Raw genomic sequence first — 21,486 nt, 5'->3', positions numbered from 1 at the left:
AGTGATATTGGCCGTGACCATCTGCCTTAACCACCTTGTTACTGGACTGTCTGCAGGTTGTTAGAGTGCAACACCGGCTTGATTATTAGAACACAGGACATGTCTGAGAGAGGCAAGATAAAAGATGGTCTCAGCAAGACATGCTCTTTACAATGACCCGGGAAAATGCTTAACTTTACAAGACTGCACATTGTCTGGCCCCAGAAAATTATATAAGATGCTTGAGATAAGCTGCAGCATAGAAAACTAGATAGGCCTTAATATAGACTGAAAGCTGGTTAAGAATACAGCACAATGTAGAAAGGTGTAATAGATGAAATAGACAAATGAAACAGTGATGGAATATGTTGCTAGAAAACAACCTGTCAGAATTATAGGAACTGTTTAGGATGTCAGGATTCCCACATTTTGTTTACATTTTACAAAAACTGATGAAAAAAATATGGACAAGCTTACATATGCTTATGGGTTGAAATGTAAAACAGGACAAAAATTAGTTTGACAGAGGATGGTGCACATTCAGTCTTTACCCATTCTTGTCCTACCCCTTCTTGCATACCTGTGCGAACTTTTAAAACATCATTCTAGTCATGATAGAATTCTTGTTAGATAAATATAACCAATGCAATAGTATGAAACTGGGTGTACAATTTTTCTATGACAGTTCATGAGAAAGTATGTTGCACACAATGAAGTTGTATAATAAACAAAAAGAATGAATATGTTCCTTTTAAATTTTTCTGGTATTCAGCATTGTAAGACAAGGTATAATTAACACATTGCAGTACAACTTTTATCTGAGAGGCATCAGAAGAATGTATGTTGTACTCTAACAACAATGACCAGAGCTGCAAAAATTATAAACATACAATGTATCCAATTCTTGACTGGACAATATGGTGAATATAAACATTGGTTTATATGCAAAATCAAGGGGGATTAGCTAGTATAAAATACTATGTTGGGTAAAATTGGTAAAAACTGCACCACCATCTGTCACTTTTTGGTTTTAAAAGGGATCTTTATGTACATTTGCTTGTTTTTTTAAATTAAAAAAAATGTTTTTAGGTTAATTTTCAATATGTAAGCTTGGCATCTTTATGTTTAGGTATTGTTTTTTGTAATTCATCAAGTTCAGTGGCAAAATATTCAATCTAAAAATTAAAGATCACAAATAATGCATCAAATTAATGCCTTTTCCCATCCCACAGGGTATTTGCAGTTTGATTAAAAAATTACATTGAAGAAACAAAGTCACAAGCATTTAAAACCTGAATGACCATCAGACAATACAGCAAAGACCCAGCAAAGGACAGGACCTCTACTGCAGAACAAGGTCAAAACCAATAGAGAAAGCATGGTTTCTGGACCCAGAAAAGAGCATTTGGGAAAAGGAAGTGCTATAGAAGGGAAAAAAATTGTGTTGTTCCAAACAGAAGAAAGGTTGTGTTACGAGATATATTTGAGTGTTGCTCCAAGGTCTATTGTCATCACTAATTGTTGAAAGTCATACGACAGCTTAGAAGATGATGGTTTCATTCATCTCAATGTGAAATTCTTCAATGAAAGCCCATCATTGGTGACCATACTAATGATATTGTGGGAACTTGGAGCAATCAAACTCTGCCTTCACAGACATTCCTGTCATAGCCAGTTCGATTCGTACTTGTATGAGTGAATGTGGTGGAGCCAGCATAAGAACCTAACTTATTTAAGTGCTTTCTTGATGGCGTGAAACAATTGTTTTTAATGTTCCATTTTTAGACTGTTTATCCTAATTAAATGAGACCCGACAAGTCCTCAACCAATCTATGGGCTTGTTCTATACACCACTGAGGTTTTAAAGGTGAGCTGAAGGTTTGTTGTTCAACAGTTATTGTTCTAAGTGTGGTAGTGATGTGTATGGACAAGCTGACATGGAGTTTGGACTGATACACCTGGAGATGTCAGATAACAGGAGACAACATGGTAGTGAGGTCTTTAAGCAAAGGGACTTTGTTTGGGGGAGATAAGATGACACTTAGATCCATTTTAATTTTGATGTTTATGTAGGTTAGTAAAATGCCAGCTAGTGCAATTATTAGGAAACTTAGTGCAAGCTCTGTAACAGTGACTGACTGGATGAGTTTTTGTAGGGAATTTTTGGGAGTTCCTCAGAAAATAAGTAAATAAGTAAAATAAGTAAATTTGGCAAGCACAAGTACCATAGAGGTAGGGAGGTGGTAGGCTTTTGGGTGTTTGGTGGGCTAGAAAGGGAGAGGAACAGATTAATGGTTTTTTTTTGTATTGTGCCTAACAAAAGTAAAGATGTGTTGCCACAGATTATTCAAGAGTTGATTGTGATGAGTGACTGTTGGAAGTCGTATGAATGTTTATCTGATGAGGGTTTTATCCATCTTACGGTGAACCACACTTACAATTTTATATGAATTTTTATTTGAAGAGGGTTTTATCCACCTTACGGTGAATCACTCATATAATTTTATATGAATGTTTATCTGATGAGGGTTTTATCACCTTACGGTTAACCACACATACAATTTCAAAGACCCTGAGACTGGGAGCCAATGAGTGTTGAGGGCATGTGGTCCTCTGTCGAAAGAGAACCGCCAACATATGGCTGTCTTGGACAGTTGGCTAACTATTTAGCTAAATATACTTGGTGGCAGAAACATAAGCATACTCTGAATCTTTTAGTAGCATTTTTTAAATGCAATCTAGCATGTTTATAAGCCCTAATTAACACCCATATTACAAATATTGGCAGAATTTTTAGAAATGCATTTAATGTTGGAATGGGTGGGTTGGAGATGGACTATTTCTGTAATAAGCTTTTAATGGTGTATTAAATTTGTTCATTTTAATGAAGTGGATTGCAATATTAAACCAGTTAAACATTTTAAATCCATCAAATTATTAAACAAAGAACGGGTTGTATTGATTGGAGCAGAAATATTACATATTTATAAGGTCTTTAAGCAACGGGATCCATTAAGATCCATTTTAATTTTGACATTTATGTGGGTTAGTAAAATGCCAGCTAGTGCAATTATTAGGAAACTGAGTGCAAGCTCTGTAACAGTGACTGACTGGATGAGTTTTTGTAGGGAACTTTTGGGAGTTCCTCAGAAAATAAGTAAATAAGTAAAATAAGTAAATTTGGCAAGCACAAGTACCATAGAGGTAGGGAGCTGGTAGGCTTTTGGGTGTTTGGTGGGCTAGAAAGGGAGAGGAACAGATTAATGGTTTTTTTTTTATTGTGCCTAACAGAAGTAAAGATGTGTTGCCACAGATTATTCAAGAGTTGATTGTGATGAGTGACTGTTGGAAGTCGTATGAATGTTTATCTGATGAGGGTTTTATCCATCTTACGGTGAACCACACTTACAATTTTATATGAATTTTTATTTGAAGAGGGTTTTATCCACCTTATGGTGAATCACTCATACAATTTTATATGAATGTTTATCTGATGAGGGTTTTATCACCTTACGGTGAACCACACATACAATTTCAAAGACCCTGAGACTGGGAGCCAATGAGTGTTGAGGGCATGAGGTCCTCTGTCGAAAGAGAACCGCCAACATATGGCTGTCTTGGACAGTTGGCTAACTATTTAGCTAAATATACTTGGTGGCAGAAACATAAGCATTCTCTGAATCTTTTAGTAGCATTTTTTAAATGCAATCTAGCATGTTTATAAGCCCTAATTAACACCCATATTACAAATATTGGCAGAATTTTTAGAAATGCATTTAATGTTGGAATGGGTGGGTTGGAGATGGACTATTTCTGTAATAAGCTTTTAATGGTGTTTTAAATTTGTTCATTTTAATGAAGTGGATTGCAATATTAAACCAGTTAAACATTTTAAATCCATCAAATTATTAAACAAAGAACGGGTTGTATTGATTGGAGCAGAAATATTACATATTTATAAGGTCTTTAAGCAACGGGATCCATTTAGATCCTTTTTAATTTTGACATTTATGTGGGTTAGTAAAATGCCAGCTAGTGCAATTATCAGGAAACTGAGTGCAAGCTCTGTAACAGTGACTGACTGGATGAGTATTTGTAGGGAACTTTTAGGAGGTCCTGGGAGAAAAAAGTAAATTTGGCAAGCACAAGTACAATAGAGGGTGGCAGGTGGTAGGCTTTTTTTTGTATTGTGCCTAACAGAAGTAAAGATGTGTTGCCACAGATTATTCAAGAGTTTATTGTGATGAGTGACTGTTGGAAGTCGTATGAATGTTTATCTGATGAGGGTGTTATCTACCTTACGGTGAACCACACATACAATTTTAAAGACCCTTAGACTGGGACCTGTGCGAGCAGTATGAAAGAGATCAACAAATTGATAGTTGCTTAAGAGTGATATTGAGGTGACCACTGTATTAAAAAAATGGTCACGTAATCTGTGACAAAATAAGAGAATTGAGCACAGCATTTAAAAAGTTAAAAAATATTGTCCAACTAAAAGGATTATATACAATCCATCTCCCATGCATTGATCTATAAATTATAGATTATCAACAAAATTAAGATATTGCATCCTAAAGTATTGGAAATTGTACAATTTCTAGAAGAACCACTCAAATTTCCAACATCCAACTCAAAATTAACAGGTAAGCTTTCTCTGCCCTGTATTGGCAAGTGGGAAAAATGGAGGATTGTGACCTACTTAGGTCTAGTAATGTTTTATTTCTAGTTTGACATTTGTTATAATACCATATATGGTTTGTGGTGCAACAACCGGTTTTTTTTCCCGCTGTCTTACTAAGAGAGTCTTAGACTCAGAAATTTTCCATCGAGAGATGATTGATTGTTTCAGACCAGATGACCACCCCAACCAATGGTCTTACGATCTGAAGGTGACCTTCCATGTTACCTAAGTCTATAAATAGATCGCCCACAGGTGTCTCGAGGCAGTCCATTTTGGCCAGTTAAATGTGATAGAGCATAAGTCCTGAGTGTGCTATGTATTATTAAGTTGTTTAAGTATCCTAGTATTATATTACTTGTGGCCAAGTGATTCTTTATGCTATAGCAGTGTTTTGTGAACTGTGGCTATTTTTATAAAGTGTTAGAATCTGTGATAGTATTTATTCTTACGCTTTGTAAGTTGGGTTTTGTTATTTCTAAACTAAATATTTTATCTTGTTTAATCTAGTGTTCTGCCACAACTTTGTTCACTTATTAAAAGTTGTATGCAGATTGAATGAGTTGTTAACTTCAATAGTTTCACTAGTTTTCCCTAGACCTCGAAATCGAGCCCTAGTGAGTTGTCGAGTTAGTTTTCATTCATTTAGGCTTTAGGTCATTTGCATATAACCCCAGGAAAGAACCCGGGAGCGTTCACCATCTATCTGGCTGGTAGATAGGTGTCCGTTACAAAGTGGGGACTCGCCGGCATTTAATCTGTTGTTCGAGTTGTTGGTTGTAACAGTTAAACACTAGGTTTAGTTTGATTTAGTTGTTTATCTATCCAGTGGAGCCGTGTTATTAAAACGCGCTCAAGGCTAGAGTTATCTAGGTCAAAAAGCCAGACGTGTCACGTCCTAGATTTAAGGTCAAGTTCATAACAGAGCGTTGGGCTGTGTTAATTTAGGCTTGTTTTGATTTTGAAGTTAGTTGTAATGGAGTCTTTCTTGTTAAATCCCACAGTTGAGGAGGTAGAGAAGTTGAGTAGGAAAGTTTTGATTAGTGTTGTAAAGGAATTGAAGTTAGATTATTCTGTCACTCAGAAATCAGCGGTGTAAAGTGATAAAATTCTAGTTCATTTTATTAATGAAGGTGTATTTGATGAGAGTTTGTTGGCTGAGGTGATACTCCGTGAGGAGAAACCTCTAGAGAAGGTAGAAATAGAAGCTAAAATTGCTTTAGAGAAGGAGAAGGTTGCTCTAGAGAAAGTGGAGTTAGAAGCTAAAATTGCTTTAGATAAGAGGAGGTTGGAATTAGAATTTGGTAAAGTTAGTGGTGATGTCACTTCTCTAGGAGATCCTAAAAAGTTGTCGGTGGGGCAGGTGATTGCCAAATTTGGGAAATTAGTTCCTAAGTTTGATGAAACAGATTTGGTTGTTTTCTTTAACTCATTTGAGAGTTTAGCGAAGACATGTGAATGGCCCGAAACTTCCATTACTGCTTTATTGAACACGGTTCTTACAGGAAAAGCTGCAAAAACATATCAGGCACTCTCTCACGACGTTCAAAATAACTATAGTTTGGTCAAGACTGCCATTTTGAAGGCCTACGAATTGACTCCGGAGGCCTATCGGATAAAATTCCGAGCACTCCGCAAGCTACCCACTCAATCATATGTAGAATTTCTCTTTGAAAAAGAGAAAATTTTCTCAAGGTGGCTAAACTCTGAGGAAGTTTCAGAGTTTGAGAAACTAAAATCACTTGTCCTGAGGGAGGAATTCCTAAAGTCCCTGCCTGAAGACATACGACTACACATACTGGATAACAAGATAATCGACATCCAGAAGGCTGCTGAGTCGGCTGACATGGGAAAAAGGAAGTATAATAAAGGAATAAGAGTTACTGGAAAGTAGGTTTTTGGGGGATTAGAAAGGGGGACTGATTAATTTTTATGTTGTCCCAATTAGAAACAAGGATGTGTTGTTGAATGTTAACAGTTAATTGAGTGTGTGATACCCCTGAGCAGAGCCGGCGTTAGGGGGTGGCAAACGGGGCGGTCGCCGCAGGCCCCGCGCTTGAAGGGGCCCCGCGCTTCAGCACTGTCATTATCTGAATTACTTCGTAAGCTTAAAAAAAATTGTTTCTGAATTCAATTGGGAAAAACTAAATGATCGAATGCCGACGTTGTTGATTATTATAACTGAGGCCACGGTTGATGTTGGTGAGTCCCACCTGAACTGGGACAGGCCGTAATTCGATACAAAAATAGTGTCACACCTCCCTTTTGTGTAGGGTACAGTCGCATGGCATTTGACCTGAGCTGACTGGAGGTTGTCGGACGCGAATCAGCCCCCGACCTGACATGGGATGTAAATTTGGGAAACACGTACAGAGCAGTTTTTTTCGGGGGGTGGGGGGGGGGGGGGCTTAGGAAGAAACTCTGGTAAAGAGATACCCTATTATATGTGGACCGATGAAGACGTCCTTTTAGTGAGCATGCGCGATGTGTGTAGTAGACAGTTAGTGACCTGATGAACGCTAGTCCTGACTTTCTTGTTGAAGATGTATATGTAGGCCTACTTGTCTTGGTATATAACAAAATTAACATTCAGTTGCGTGCAGAGGGGTGGGAGGAGGGCGAAGAGGGGGGAGGCCCTTAGGATCTATATCAGGGGGCATTAAACAGAATGATTTATTTTTTATTTTTTTTTAAGAAAGTTGTGTTGTTAGGTTGTGTCATCTTAAGGATTCATCCCTTCTAAGACAGAATGATTAATTTACCGAATTCATCCAAATTGTTTTATTCAATAGTCTTCCATTGGTGCTGACATGATAGTCAGCAAATTGTCCTCGTCGCACAACTTTGTAAAAATCGTCCAAAAAAGCGTGACGTTCTTAATGGATGACCCCTAAGTCCAAAAGCTATCAGTGTTTTTCTATTTCTTTTCAACTTTAATTACTTTAGATTTGTTGATTTTGTAATTTGTCTCTTTTTTTTAGATACACCTAAAACGCATGACTTTTATATTAGTCATTAACAAACAATTTAAACAACTTTATTTTCCTAATTTTTTGGCACGTGATTGAATTTTCTTAAGTGATTTGGTATGAATTACATAACTGTCAAAAGTTATTTAATATCTTAGCAAGGAAAAAACTAAGAACATTGGGTTAAAACATGGGAGAGATAAACATCTGTTCAGCAGCGTAGCCAGGATAGTCTAAATGGGGGGGGGTCCAATTTTTACCCGGGGACAAACTTTCGATTTGCACCCCCCCCCCCCTCAAACTTTTGATTTGCACCCCCACTCATACTTTTTTTATATATACCGAGGGGTCTATGCATCCCGTGCTCCGCCACGGTAAATCTTTTTAAAATATACCAACTTTGGAACAGAACAAAACAAACAAAAACACAACACAAACAAAACAACCACAACACAACCACAACACAACCACAACACAACCACAACACAACCACAACACAACCACAACACACTGTAAATCTTTTTTAAATGTACCAAGTTGGGAACAGAACAAAACTAAATACAACACAAACGAACGCAAAGAAAAAACAAAAACGAAAAAACAAACAACACTCAACATAAACTCAATTTAAATGTAATCATAACAGCATATTGCTCACAGTCTATCCCGTAGCGCCAAATCGCGCCCTTTCCGAGCGCCGGCGGAAAATTTCGATTTACACCCTCCCACCTCCCTCAAACTTTCGATTTCCACCCTCCCCCCCCCCCCCTCTTGCTACGCCTCTGTTATAAAACCCCTAGCTTTTCCGCAAATAAATTAAAGGCAGTATTTAGAATATCCGTGTTTTACCGACCATATTGCACTTTATAAATTCATGCATTTTTTTCAGTACTTTTAAAAACTTACAATAAAGTTTCATGACTAAAACCATTGCGCACCTAATGAACGTGATGACTTAATATAATAATGGAGAATAGTTGATTAAAAATTATAATTAGTAAGCAGCACATTCTGTGAATAAAATAAATAAAAGATAGCCTTTTATCAATCAATGCTATTATAATATTCCAACAATGATGTACTCTTACACGTCTGCATAATTTGCATTCACATTTTGCTAATTATATTGTTCCAACAATTATTCCGTCTTGCAGATTTTGCATTCACATTTTTAGCGTGAGTTCAATTTATTTTATTTTTAAAATACCTCCCTTGGCAAAAGTACTAAACAGTTTAATTAGATTTTTCTAACCTACTGTTATTATTTTATTAAAATGTATCCACTTTTTCAAGGAATATTAACGAAAACGATATTTGGCATTGATCCTTTTAATATGTTTTAGCAATGTGCGTGTATTTAATATTCTCTTTACGTTATGCACAATTGTACAAACAGTGGCAATTATAAAAAAGCTCTATGCCGTTATATAAACAAACCCTACTCTATTATTTATAATAAGACACTGCGGTGCACTGAAAAGTACAGCATGGTGCGTAGTTTACTTTTATAGTCCCAAAATCTATAGCGATGACGGACGGACAGACACAGCTTATATTATAGATAATGGAAAAAAGCAGGCCCCTGAGTCAACTGTCAGTGATTGCAAGAAGTCATACAACAGAAGATACAGGTTTTGTTCAACTCCTTGTGAACCACAACGGTATCGAGGGCAACTGGGGAGCAGTCAAACGCTGCCTTCCCAGACATTCCTGACTTGGCCAGTTCGACTTATACCTATGTGAGTATATGTGGCCGCGCCAACATAAAAACAACCAAAATTTATTTATATCCTTTGTTGGTGGCATGAAGCAAATTTATCCGCCACAATAATATTTGTGCACATTATGCTGTTTCATGTTCAGACTTTGACACAAATGCTGTTGTAAACCGTAAGTATACAACTGCAAAAGAATCCAGAACAAGGCCATTCACAATAAACAAAGACCTCGTCTTATCATAATTGGCTTTAGCAGTGGCGTTTATGTGATGAGGGTTTTGTCCACCTTACGGTGAATCATTCTTACAATTTTAAAGACCCCGAAACTGGTGCACATACAAACAGTATTGATGACATGTGGTCCACAGTCAAGAAAAGTCTGCCAAGGCATGGCTGTCCTGGACACCTGGCAAATTATTTGGCAGAATATACTTGGCGGCGGAAACACATGCATGCTCCAAATCTCTCTTGCATTTTTAACTGCAATAAAGCATGTATATCAGCCCCAATCTCATGATTAGTAATTGCTTTGTCATTGAATTTTAATTTCTGTGGGTGTAGGACAAAAGGCATAGCATAAAATTTATAATAGATCCTTTTTAGCTCCAAAGGGCCGGACCCTTTTAGTTTTTTATGTTAATTTGCGTGAGCATATGATGAGGTTGAATGGTGTATGGAAGAAGGTTTGTTGTCTAACTGTTGTCTGTCCTAAAAGTGGGAGCAATATGCGTGAGGTGAAGCGAGCGCGGACTTTGGACGGACATACCTGGAGATGTCAGAAGACAGGAGACAATCCCCCACACGGTAGAGAGGTCTTTAAGGAAGGGGACATGGTTTGAGTGGGCTAAAATGACAATTAGGTCTTTTTAATTGTGACATTTATATGGGTTAGTAAAATGCCAGCTGGTGCAATTATTAGGGCTCTGTGACAGTGGCAGACTGGATGAGTTTCTGTTATGAAATGTGCATGCATGAAAGTGAACTTTTGGGAGGTCCTGGGAAAAGTGGAAATTGACAAAAGTAAGTTTGGCAAACGTAAATATCTGAGGGAGGAGGGTGGTAGGTACATTGGACGGCTAAAAGATATTTTTCCATGTTGTGCTGAATAGTGAATAGAAGTAAAGAAGTGTTGCAGATCATTCATGAATGTATTGCTGCTGGGTCGATTGTGAGAGAGTGAATGTTGGAAGTCGTATGATTGTTTATGTGATGAGGGTTTTGTCCACCTTACGGTGAATCATTCTTACAATTTTAAAGACCCCGAAACTGGTGCACATACAAACAGTATTGATGGCATGTGGTCCACAGTCAAGAAAAGTCTGCCAAGGCATGGCTGTCCTGGACACCTGGCAAATTATTTGGCAGAATATACTTGGCGGCGGAAACACAAGCATGCTCCAAATCTTTTTCTTGCATTTTTATAGAGGATGATGAGCCGATTGAACTTAAGCTAAGTTCAGTACAAGTGAAGAGCAAGGATGATACTAGACCTGGCTACTTTTTGATAAGAGGTGTGCAAACTGCATAGTTAAGACAAGACCATACTTGGTTTATAAAAAAAGATAATGTTCTTGAATGTAAAACTATTCAGGTATCAAAGATCGAATCTTTACTGCTGAGCTCAAAGAGAAAAAACGCCCTGCTGTGTAAGATTAAAGCATTGAAGGATGAGACGTCAAAAGAGCTGAAGCAAATGACAAAGAGACATGGTAGCTTGGAGACTCTTCTACAGATGGTATCGAGCAAGCAGCAAGAAATGGTCAAAGATTTGATCAAGAGGAGACAGTGTGATGCTGAGCGATTTTAACAAATCAACTGAATTATGGACTAAAATGACAAGGTAGGTGCTGAAATAATAAAACTTAATTTATAAACATTGACAAGATGGTGGCAAAAACAACCAACTACTAGAAGAGTTGGATGAAGGACAAGGCAGTACTTAGCAATGTTTCAGTAAGAGGTTCAGGAACTTGCTGAATATTATGCTCAAGTTATTTCCCCAGAATATAAAGATACCTCATCTCTCCAGTATTACCAGGATGACTGTTGAGCCAGGAGTGTTGGTGTTGATCCAGGTTGGCGAGGCACATCAGTGCAACTCTGCACCCATTGCCTTTGATGCCTAAGTAAAGGGGACAAGCATCTGAACACCTTTTCCTTGAATACAGAGCCGTACATCGGATCAAATCTCAACAGCACAAGTCGTTGGTGGAAGAACAGGAGACTATGCAGTCCACAATATTTCTTCTTTGAAAGTGTAGGCTGAAGTTTATGGAGTCTGCAGTTGCCTCATGTGGATGTTCTGTGCATGTTTCAAGAGAAATGCAAGGTTTGACAGGGTAAGAGTGATACATTGTTTGGTGGACATATTACAGTTGGATTTGGATATGTGGTTTATCCAGGTGAACTGTGATGTACACCCACTGGACAATGGCAACCAAGGCAAGAGAATGTCTGGAAACTCTGGACCAGCAGCTGAATGTGAAAGCTGCTCTGGAAAGGGCAGAAGGTCATGTTATTTTAAAATTTTGGCTGGTTACATTTGGATACAGCCACAAAGGAGAACCTGCTGCCTTTTAAAGTTCTTTAAAAACAACATGGGATACCAGCAGGTATCATTCTTACAATTTTAAAGACACCGAAACTGGTGCATACGCAAACAGTATTGATGACATGTGGTCCACAGTCAAGAAAAGTCTGCCAAGGCATGGCTGTCCTGGACACCTGGCAAATTATTTGGCAGAATATACTTGGCGGTGGAAACACAAGCATGCTCCAAATCTTTCTTGCATTTTTAAATGCAATAAAGCATGTATATCAGCCCCAATCTCATGATTATTAATTGCGTTGTCATTGAATTTTAAGTATCTTTGGATGTAGGACAAAAGGCCAACAAATAAAAAATACTTGAGAAGAGACTAAGTTGCTACCCTTATAAGCTGAACCATCGGATTAGAGTGACTGGAGATGGCGGGAGTGTCTTAAACACAAAGGATCAACTTCTAAATATTGCTAAATGCTGTCACGATTGTATCTTAGCTCCTATGTCAACGAGGTGAGACAACCATCAAAGAATCAAGTCAAAAGCTGCCGGCATCATCGCCCACATGCAACAAGGAGGAACGCCAAGAAACAATGCTAGATTGGATCCTTATAAGCCATTATAAGGTGGACAATGGGGTCAATGCAACTCGGGATGACAGTGTACGAAGGATAGTTTCCAAAAAAAAAAAGAAAAAGAAACCATCTGTGCATGACAATTAGCTAAATGGGTTCTAAGGACCCAAAACACTGTTGAGGGGGGCACAGGAGGTGGCAGGTAATCCTCTATTGTTTGATCTAAAAACTATAGAAGAAGAGTGGATGTTGAGATGAAAGCATCAAAAAACAAAGAATAAAAAAAAAAGGCCGATTTACAGATTGGAAATGTGATTGCAGAACGTGAAAACAGAAGTAGACTTGAATTTCTACGTGCCAGAGCATACAATTTATACTACTAGGTCCTTACTGGATCTAGATTCTAGTAGTTACTAGATCTACATGGAGCCATTTTTTAGCTCCAAAAACGCGTTGCGCGACGTCATCCACCAACCAAAACGCAGAATAACAAAAAATAAAAATAAATGAATTAGGGCCTATTAAAATTTAAATTTAGGTTTTTCGATTTGGGAAGTCTCGTTCTTGCAGTTTTGAAGCACCCGTGTTTTGGGCAGACATATAAAATATCGAATCATTTCTTTCTCATGAAGTACATGATGCTTAAAAATAAGGATTGTATCGTAATCCGATAGATTTGTATTCGAAACGGCCCATGTATTACAGGGCGAATAATTAACATTTTAATAATGCTAGCTTGACCTAATTTCTTTGTTTTTTTACGAGGCCGGCGAGAGATAGTCACTCTTACATACTTGTGTTTGAAGTCAAATAAACTAAAGGAGGTGAGTGTATAATTGACTATTATTTGTATATAATTTTACAACATCTTCACTGAGATATAAAAATAGAATTGTATAATAAATCAACAGTCGAAACAAACCATTGCCCGTACAGATGACCGTATTAAAAACCTCACAGGTCGCCATTTTATAATAATCTATTTGCCAATTCCGGAAAAGGTGAAGGGGTGGGACCGTGGGATGGGCTTTGACGGACTGATTGATTGAGTAATAATAAAACACTTCTCCAGAGTAAAAAAATCTTTTTTCACGCTTACATTTATGAAATAAAGTGTTGATAATTTTTTAAGTTTTAAAGCCAGCTGTTGTAAATATTGAAAACAAAGGAAATTGAAAATCAAAGGCTAAAAGAAGAAACATTGGGACAATAAAATTCTTTAAAACAGGAATTGAAGGAAAAAAATACCATTATTTCCCAGTTAAAGAAAACAGTAAAACAAACCAGCAAGATGTATGATTATTTGTTAGCTGAACTTGAAGAGAGTAAGGCAGAAAAATCAGAAAAAAAAATATCATTGATGGATGGTAAGACATTCTACAGAGACGAGGATCTGTATGTACAGAGCTCTGATAAATAATGTCTCTGTAGGTGCTGCTGGTCAGCTGCTTAAGTCTTTCCTGGAGCAGGGAGCTGGATTTGTAATTGACTGTGTGTCTCAGCAGTCTACAGTGGCTCAAATGGCCTATGAAATGGGCATTTTGGCTGACCTGCAGGTCGCTGAGGCACTGGCACCACATGAGAACATAACGTTGTTGTGGGAGGCCACTTCCATTGACGGAAGTCATATTAATAAAGTCCATATTTCTGCTCCAGGAAAAACTTTAGCTCTTGATGTGAGACCTTTACCAGGTGGCAAGGCCGTGGACTATGTTGAACACATCAGTGTTGAACTTAGAAATGCTGTAAATATTTATTGTAAGTTAAAGAATGTTGAGAATACGGAGGAGATGTACTTCTCACTGATATGCTCAATAAAGTCCACTCACAGATAGGGCGCCTGTCAATCATAGTGCTGTCACTCAGCTCAGCACTTTGTTTGACACGCACCTTCTGGAATTAAACTGTAACGTTCATGTCCTGGATGGATTAGCTACGGTAGGCCGTTCGAATTCACAGCTTCCGGGTTTGTTGTTTTGAAGCCATCTCACGGCTCATGCGCTTACCAAAAATGGCGACCAGTTTCGCTTTCACTAATGGGTAGAGCGGTAAAACTAATGATTACGAAGCCATCGTTAATTTAAGAAATCGGAACTATCCGTTTCTATTTAAGTCTGTTATTTAAGAATTGTCGGATCTACTTTTGGCCTAATTTCTATGTTTGTCTCGCAAGCGGCGCCTTAATGAAAGTAGCTCTATATAATTCTTATCTTTCGAATCAAATAACTATAAAATACCGCAGGTATTTTTAACCAGACTATTGCTATTTTTTACTTGAAAGCATTAATTTTACACACGTTACAATAAACTGGTAATAATTTATGGTAGGCATGAGATATGCTCTGTAAGAATAATAATGCCATTTTATTATAATCTTTTTTGGTGAACACGAAGCGCGGGAAAATGTGTGACGCGCAAGAATCCAATCATTCGGCTAGATTTATGACTGTTTTTTATGTCACACCTAAAAATAGAATGTTTACGCTTTCTTCATTGATGATCGTTTTCATTATTTTTTTAAACTGAAAGTATGAATTATTAGTTAGATTTCAGGTTTTGTAACTTGGTATACTTACCCTTTATCAAAATTAAAAGCATAGCATGCTGATTGTGAACAAATATAGTCATAAAACACAAATATAAAGTTACAAACAATGCGATGTCGGGATGTGCCACACCCCCTCAAGAAAACACGTGTTTATTAAGCTGTTTATCTCACTTTACAACAGTAATTAAAATTAATTTTCAAATTTTTATCACTTATTGGGTAAGATTAAGCACATATTTACTAAAAATGAAAAAAAAAACAAAAGCAAATTCTGTTTTAATGAAGGTCACGGGTCAAGTTTTTTTTTCCTTCTGTCATGTTCAGTGGAGGGTGCCACAGGCTGACCTGACTTTGGAATTTTTTTCAGTAATAATGACTTTGCACAGAAAGTTAAAATATGCTAAATTGGCTTAGTTTACTAGTGTGCAAGCTATTATTGATACATTTTTAATAAAAAAATCATTCTGTAATTCTCATCAAAAAGCCTAGCTACGGGTGTTACATCTAGATCTAGATCTATATTAAAGTTACTAAACTAACCTAATCCAGCGTACATACCCAGCACCTAGGTCTAGATCTGCAAAGGGATGAATGTTATACAATACTAGATCTAAATGGCGTGGTGTCGATGTTAGAACCAACACGGCACACGATGAACAATCGCTCACTCCAACATCCTCGTCGACTTCAGAAGTTCGACCAGACGCGAGAATCTTCGTTTCTGTGGGAGTGAATTCTACTGGCCTGCCAGATACGCACATCAAAATAAGCCAAATTTACTAAACTAAAACTAAATTGTCAGGGTTAGAAATAATTTGTTCCTTATCTCTCAAAACGACAAAATAAACCGTTTGAATAAATCATATCTAGATCTAAAAATATAATAAGTATAATCAAAATAAAGTAATAGACCTAAGAGAGCGCTTTAAGAAAGATGTCATATAGATCTACATGTAGTAGGTTAATGCATGGGTCGGCAACCTGCGGCTCGCGAGCAGCATGCGGCTCTTTTGATATCAAGATGCGGCTCTCCAGCTCCTTGAACAAATACTAATAATCTTAATAAAAAAAAAAATATTTGAAATAAAAAAATGTTAGTGGCTCTTTAAAACCAGGGAAATTTTGAAAATTGTAACTTTTGGCTCTTCCGCTTCAAAAGGTTGCCGACCCCTGGGTTAATGCAACCTAATTGCCAGTTTGAAAAATCCAGGTAGGATTTTATAAAAAGCTGAACTAATCATTGAGAAAATGTGTGTTACATCTCTCTTTCTTACTCTATGACTCTATGTTTTATTTAACGCAATATATACTAATCATTTTTAAACGTTATATATATATATATATATATATATATATATATATATATATATATATATATATATATATATATATATATAAAGGGGTCATCCATAAATGACTTCGCGCTTTTTTGATGTCACACCTCAGCCTACAACCCCCCCCCCCCTCAAAATTGCAGTTGATTTTTTTTTTAAATATCGATATTTTTTTCCAAAATCTGTTCTGAACTTTGTCAAAATAAAGTATTTTAATCAATTCCTATTACAATTTTTTAAAACAGTTTTCTAAAACGCGAAATAACGTCTAAAATTCGTTTTCTAAAATTGCTTTTTTATAATGCAAAAGTGTGACGTCGCACCATCTGAGCCCCCCCCCCCTTCCCTCCCCCTTATCACACATCGTTGCAAAATTACGAACCCCCCTACGAGTGTGACGTCATTTATGGACGACCCCCTAAGGTGGGTTTACGAAATTGCATATGTAAATATTATATCATATTTTTAGTTATCTCTCAACTTTTGAGCGATTTCTGGTAAACTGAACTGGTACTTTATTTATTTCCGATTTCACAAATACACTAAAAAATATACAGAAAACATAAGTACCGTTTAAGATAGATAAACGAAATTTTATACATAAGTATGTGATCTTATTCTCTTAAATCTGTCAAAATTTGAATAATTTCCGATGTCCGGAATTAGTACTTTACGTATGTCCGATTTCTCATAAAAATAGAACGTCTACCAGACCTAGTTGTTTTAAACTTTTCACGTAGGTCAAGACTCAATAACAGTGCACTGTGACATAAATTATGACTAAATTAGATGTTTCGTTAATTGTTTTTTTTTAACTTAATTCGTTTCTTTTAAAAATAACTTTCCACTCAATTATACACACATTGATTACATTCGTTTGGTGCGCTATACTTTTTTTTCTACTCCATTCGACTTTATTTGAGAAATGTAACTATTAAAAAAAATAATAAACTTTTCTATGTGAGCGGGTGAATGGATTATTTTGTATTATTTTATTTGTTCCGAATCTGGGAGTGCCTGGTGGTCCAATGGGGAACAGCCACGGGGTCCCCCTTCCGTCCGAAGCGGTCAGTTTGGTAGCATGAGTGGGGTCAGTGCTTTAGTCTAGTTAAATTTTTGTTTTTTTACTAGGGCTAGTGTAGCTTAGATAAATTTTTGTTCTTGATAGGCCCTTTTTGGAACCATATGTGTTTAGTTTTTGTGTAGTGTAGGCAGAGCCGGCGTTAGGGGGTGGCGAACGGGGCGGTCGCCATAGGCCCCGCGCTTGAAGGGGCCCCGCGATTCAGCAATGCCATTGTTATCTGAATTAGTTCGTAAACTTAAAAAAAATGTTGCTGAATTCAATTGGGAAAAACTAAATGGTCGAATGCCGACGTTGCTGATTGTTATAACTGAGGCCACGGTTGATGTTGGTGAGTCCCACCTGAACTGGGACAGGCCGTAATTCGATACAAAAATAGTGTCACACCTCCCCTTTGTATAGTGTACGGTCGCCTGGCATTTGACCTGAGCTGACTGGAGATGGCGGTCGAGAATTAGCCCACGACTGAAAGAGATACCCTATTGTATGCGGACCCATGAAGACGTCCTTTTAGTGAGCAGACGGGATGTCTGTAGTAGACAGTTAGTGACCTGATGAACTCTAGTCCTGACTTTCTTGTTGTAGATGTCGTATAATGTCGTATATGTACAGTGTTTTTTCCAGACTTTTTTTCTCCGGGGGGGGGGGGGGGCACTTGAAATTTTCGGGGGGGGGGGGGCAGTAGTTCAAAAATTAAGACAATAATGTTTTTGGTTTTAAAATATTGTATGAATTCTAAACAAATTTGGAATTTTATACTGTTTTGATACATCAGGCCGAGTTCGCTGTATTGTAAACTTTATTTTCCTAAATATTCGGCACGTGATTAAATTTTCGTAAGTGATTTGGTATGAATTACATAACTGTCAAAAGTGATTTAATATCTTAGCAAAGGAAAAAAAAACTACGAACATTGGGTTAATACATGGGAGAGATAAAAATCTGTTATTATAGTGGAAAGTTTGACATTAGCTTATAAACTCCAAAACATTTGTGTTATTATGTGTACATCACATTATATAGGCCTTTATACATATATATATATATATATATATATATATATATATATATATATATATATATATATATATATATATATATATATATATATAATGGAAAGGCCCCGCGCGGATGGTTGGCCCTAGGCCCCGCGTATTCCTAACGCCGGCTCTGAGTGTAGGGATTGTTTGTTGTTAAAACACCCAGTCAGGTTGGCGGAGAGATGTGCCTTGGTGAGCCTCCAGTGTGCTAGGCGGGACAAGGCGCGGTGTGTGGCGCGCGATCTGGTGTGTGAGGCAGACCTACCAGCGACAGGCCTACAGCGAACGGTGAACGGAAAAAAAGTCACAGGAAAAAAAAACACAGAAAAAAAGTCACAGTTTTTGCTAGGAAAAAAAGTCACAGAAAAAAGTCACAGTGGAACAATTTTATCGGAAAAAAAGTCACAGAAATAAAGTCACAGAAAAAAAGTCACAAAAATCTTTTTAGAAATATTTTTATTAATTTGTTAAGAATTGTAACATTTTGTATGTTTATTGTTGTGGGTTGTATTTTTTATAGCATAAATTATTTATAGACGTTAAAAGCATTATGATTTATAACAATTGTAAGTAAAAATACTCTAAGATAATTTACACAACAATCTCAACTTTTGTTACGTATTTAGTTAAATACGCGGTAGAAAAGTTTATTATAAAAGAAATTTAGGCAAATTTTGCCGTAGGCTATTCTCTGTTCGGCCTCTCCTCAGTAGGCATTGTCCGAACTTATTCTGTGTTGTTGACGTTATGCGTCAATGACAGCCTTTGAACCTTGTCGGCTTTCTGTTTTGATCCTAAGTTTTGTTATGTAATGAGCGTGATAAATGTGGGCAGTAAAGGTGGTTGAACTAAACATAACTATTGTTGCCACGAGTTGAGGGCAGCAAGTCAGATGAACGTACCATTTCACGGTAATTTAATGTTGGTATTTAAAAAAAAACACGTTGAAAACCGTGGACTTTGGAGCATTCTATTAAATGCTATTAATCTTAAGTTTAACATAATTACAATCTACATACTTCATAATAAATATTTTTAGATGAATTATAAAAATTCCTATGCGTATACAGCCTACACACATTACATTACATTTAATTAATCCTAAGTTAATTTGCACTCTCTAAATATTTAATACATAAAAGTATTAACAAATATCATGCAAATATTTATTTGTGACTTTTTTTCCTGTGACTTTTTTTCCTGTGACTTTTTTTCCTGTGACTTTTTTCTGTGTTTTTTTTTTCCAGTGTTTTTTTTTCCTGTGACTTTTTTTCCTACAATCACAGCGAACACCCCTTGACCCACAAAGAGGGTTACTGGACACCCGCCACACAGGTGTGTAGAGGCGGGCAACCGCACGAGAGCCAGTGGGGCAAGGCGGTTGCGTCACCACCTGGCCCAACCAAGCTGACGCTCCCCACCAACGAGAGGCCTATGACGTCAATTCCTTGACCCACAAAGAGGGCTACTGGACACCCGCCCCACAGGTGTGTCGAAGCGGAGGCACGATCGTTGGGGGCGGGTAACAGTCGGAGAGCCAGTGGGGCAAGGCGGTTGCATCATCTCCGGACCAAACAAGCGGACGTTTTACCGGTGGTCTTACGCTGAGGCCAGAACACGGTGTGTTGTGTAGTGGACCCAGGTGGATGGGATGGACAGGCAACGTGTGCCATTAATAGCGGCCGGGTCTAGGCTGACCCTCCCCCCCTTGCCCTTCCGGATGAAAGGCCGACAGGACTAGTAGCGCGAATCAGCCCTCAGTGAAGGGAACACTATCTTGGTGCCTTGAGTTTTTTTAGGGAACACAGAGACGCAAGATTAATGTTAATGGAAATTGTTTTTTTCTTGCATTCAAGCTTATAGGCTTGATGTAAGAGATGGGTGCATGTTTTATTTTAAGATTGTTATATTTATATGCATTTTTTAGCGCAATTTCCATTCTGGAGAATTGCGTTTATTAACTCGTCATTTCTGGGAATGGATGGATGGATGAATGAATGGATGAATGTGTGTCCGGGCTTTAAGTCGTATCTCCTCCTCAACGAAGCAATATCGATGACTAGTTCCAAAAGCAACTATGTTAAGCAAGTTACGAGAATGAGCATAGGCCATAAAAATTCCGGGTTTCTTTCATGTATTTCCCGTAAAAGCCAAAAAACCTCGAAAAAATGCAGTTTTTTGCCCATATCTCGGCAACCAGACCACTTAGCGACTTGAAACATGTACCAATCGATTCCTGCCATAATTTAGAACAATATTGCCGAAGAAAGTTTTCAAAAATATCCTCTCGTTCGGTCACAAATTTTAAAATTACATAAACACCTACAAACCGATCGCTCTTCTAGCTTGAACGCACCCCATCATTATACGTCAGAGCTATTTTTAGATAACATAAGGACATTGCGCATAAATGTCACTAGACTTTTTAAATTAACTTGCGCGCCTACTGAACGTGATGGCGCAGCCATGGAACGCGATGACGCATCTATTGAACGTGATGACGCGTGTGGTGTGGTTGTATATACATGCCGGAAGTAGAGATCTATCATCTTAATGATTATCATGTTGATAATCAAGTTCAACTAACCAATGGTTTTAATAACCCTGCTCTTAATTTCAAGGTGCTTAGTTTAGTTAGTAGTTAGGTTTATTTAATAAAAAACGTTTTAATAACTAACCAATGGTTTTACTAACCCTGCTCTTGATTTACGCTACGACAGAGCTATTTTTAGATAACATAAGGAAATTGCGCTAAAATTGTCACTAGACTTTTTAACTAACTTGTTTTGTCTTACAGGGACTGTAAGATTTTTAAAAGGGGTGAATGTGAGCGGGTGAATGGATTATTTTGTATTATTTTATTTGTTGCGAATCTGGGAGTGCCTGGTGGTCCAATGGGGAACAGCCACGGGGTCCCCCTTCCGTCCGAAGCGGTCAGTATAAATTGACCGCTCGGAGGATTTTCTTTTTTTTTTACCCGCGGCGAGATGTAGGTCGGGTCAGGTTTCTGGTTTCTCTT

General features: G+C 37.5%; 1 long non-coding RNA gene across 1 annotated transcript in view; it reads right to left on the bottom strand.

The window, feature by feature from the left end:
• The window catches only part of LOC131929358 (uncharacterized), a 49,594-nt gene extending 33,894 nt beyond the window's left edge, over window positions 1-15,700 (bottom strand). The window contains exon 1 of the long non-coding RNA XR_009383955.1: window positions 15,571-15,700. This is a non-coding gene — a long non-coding RNA (uncharacterized LOC131929358). The remainder of the gene's footprint in view (window positions 1-15,570) is intronic.
• Window positions 15,701-21,486: the final 5,786 nt, after the last annotated feature.

This window comes from Physella acuta, unplaced genomic scaffold (genome assembly GCF_028476545.2).
Source record: "Physella acuta isolate Inbredline_101_S28 unplaced genomic scaffold, ASM2847654v3 ptg000094l, whole genome shotgun sequence".
NCBI classification, from domain to species: Eukaryota; Metazoa; Mollusca; class Gastropoda; family Physidae; genus Physella; species Physella acuta.
Note: the sequence above shows the minus strand (reverse complement) of the source record. Positions and strands in the feature narration are given on the sequence as shown.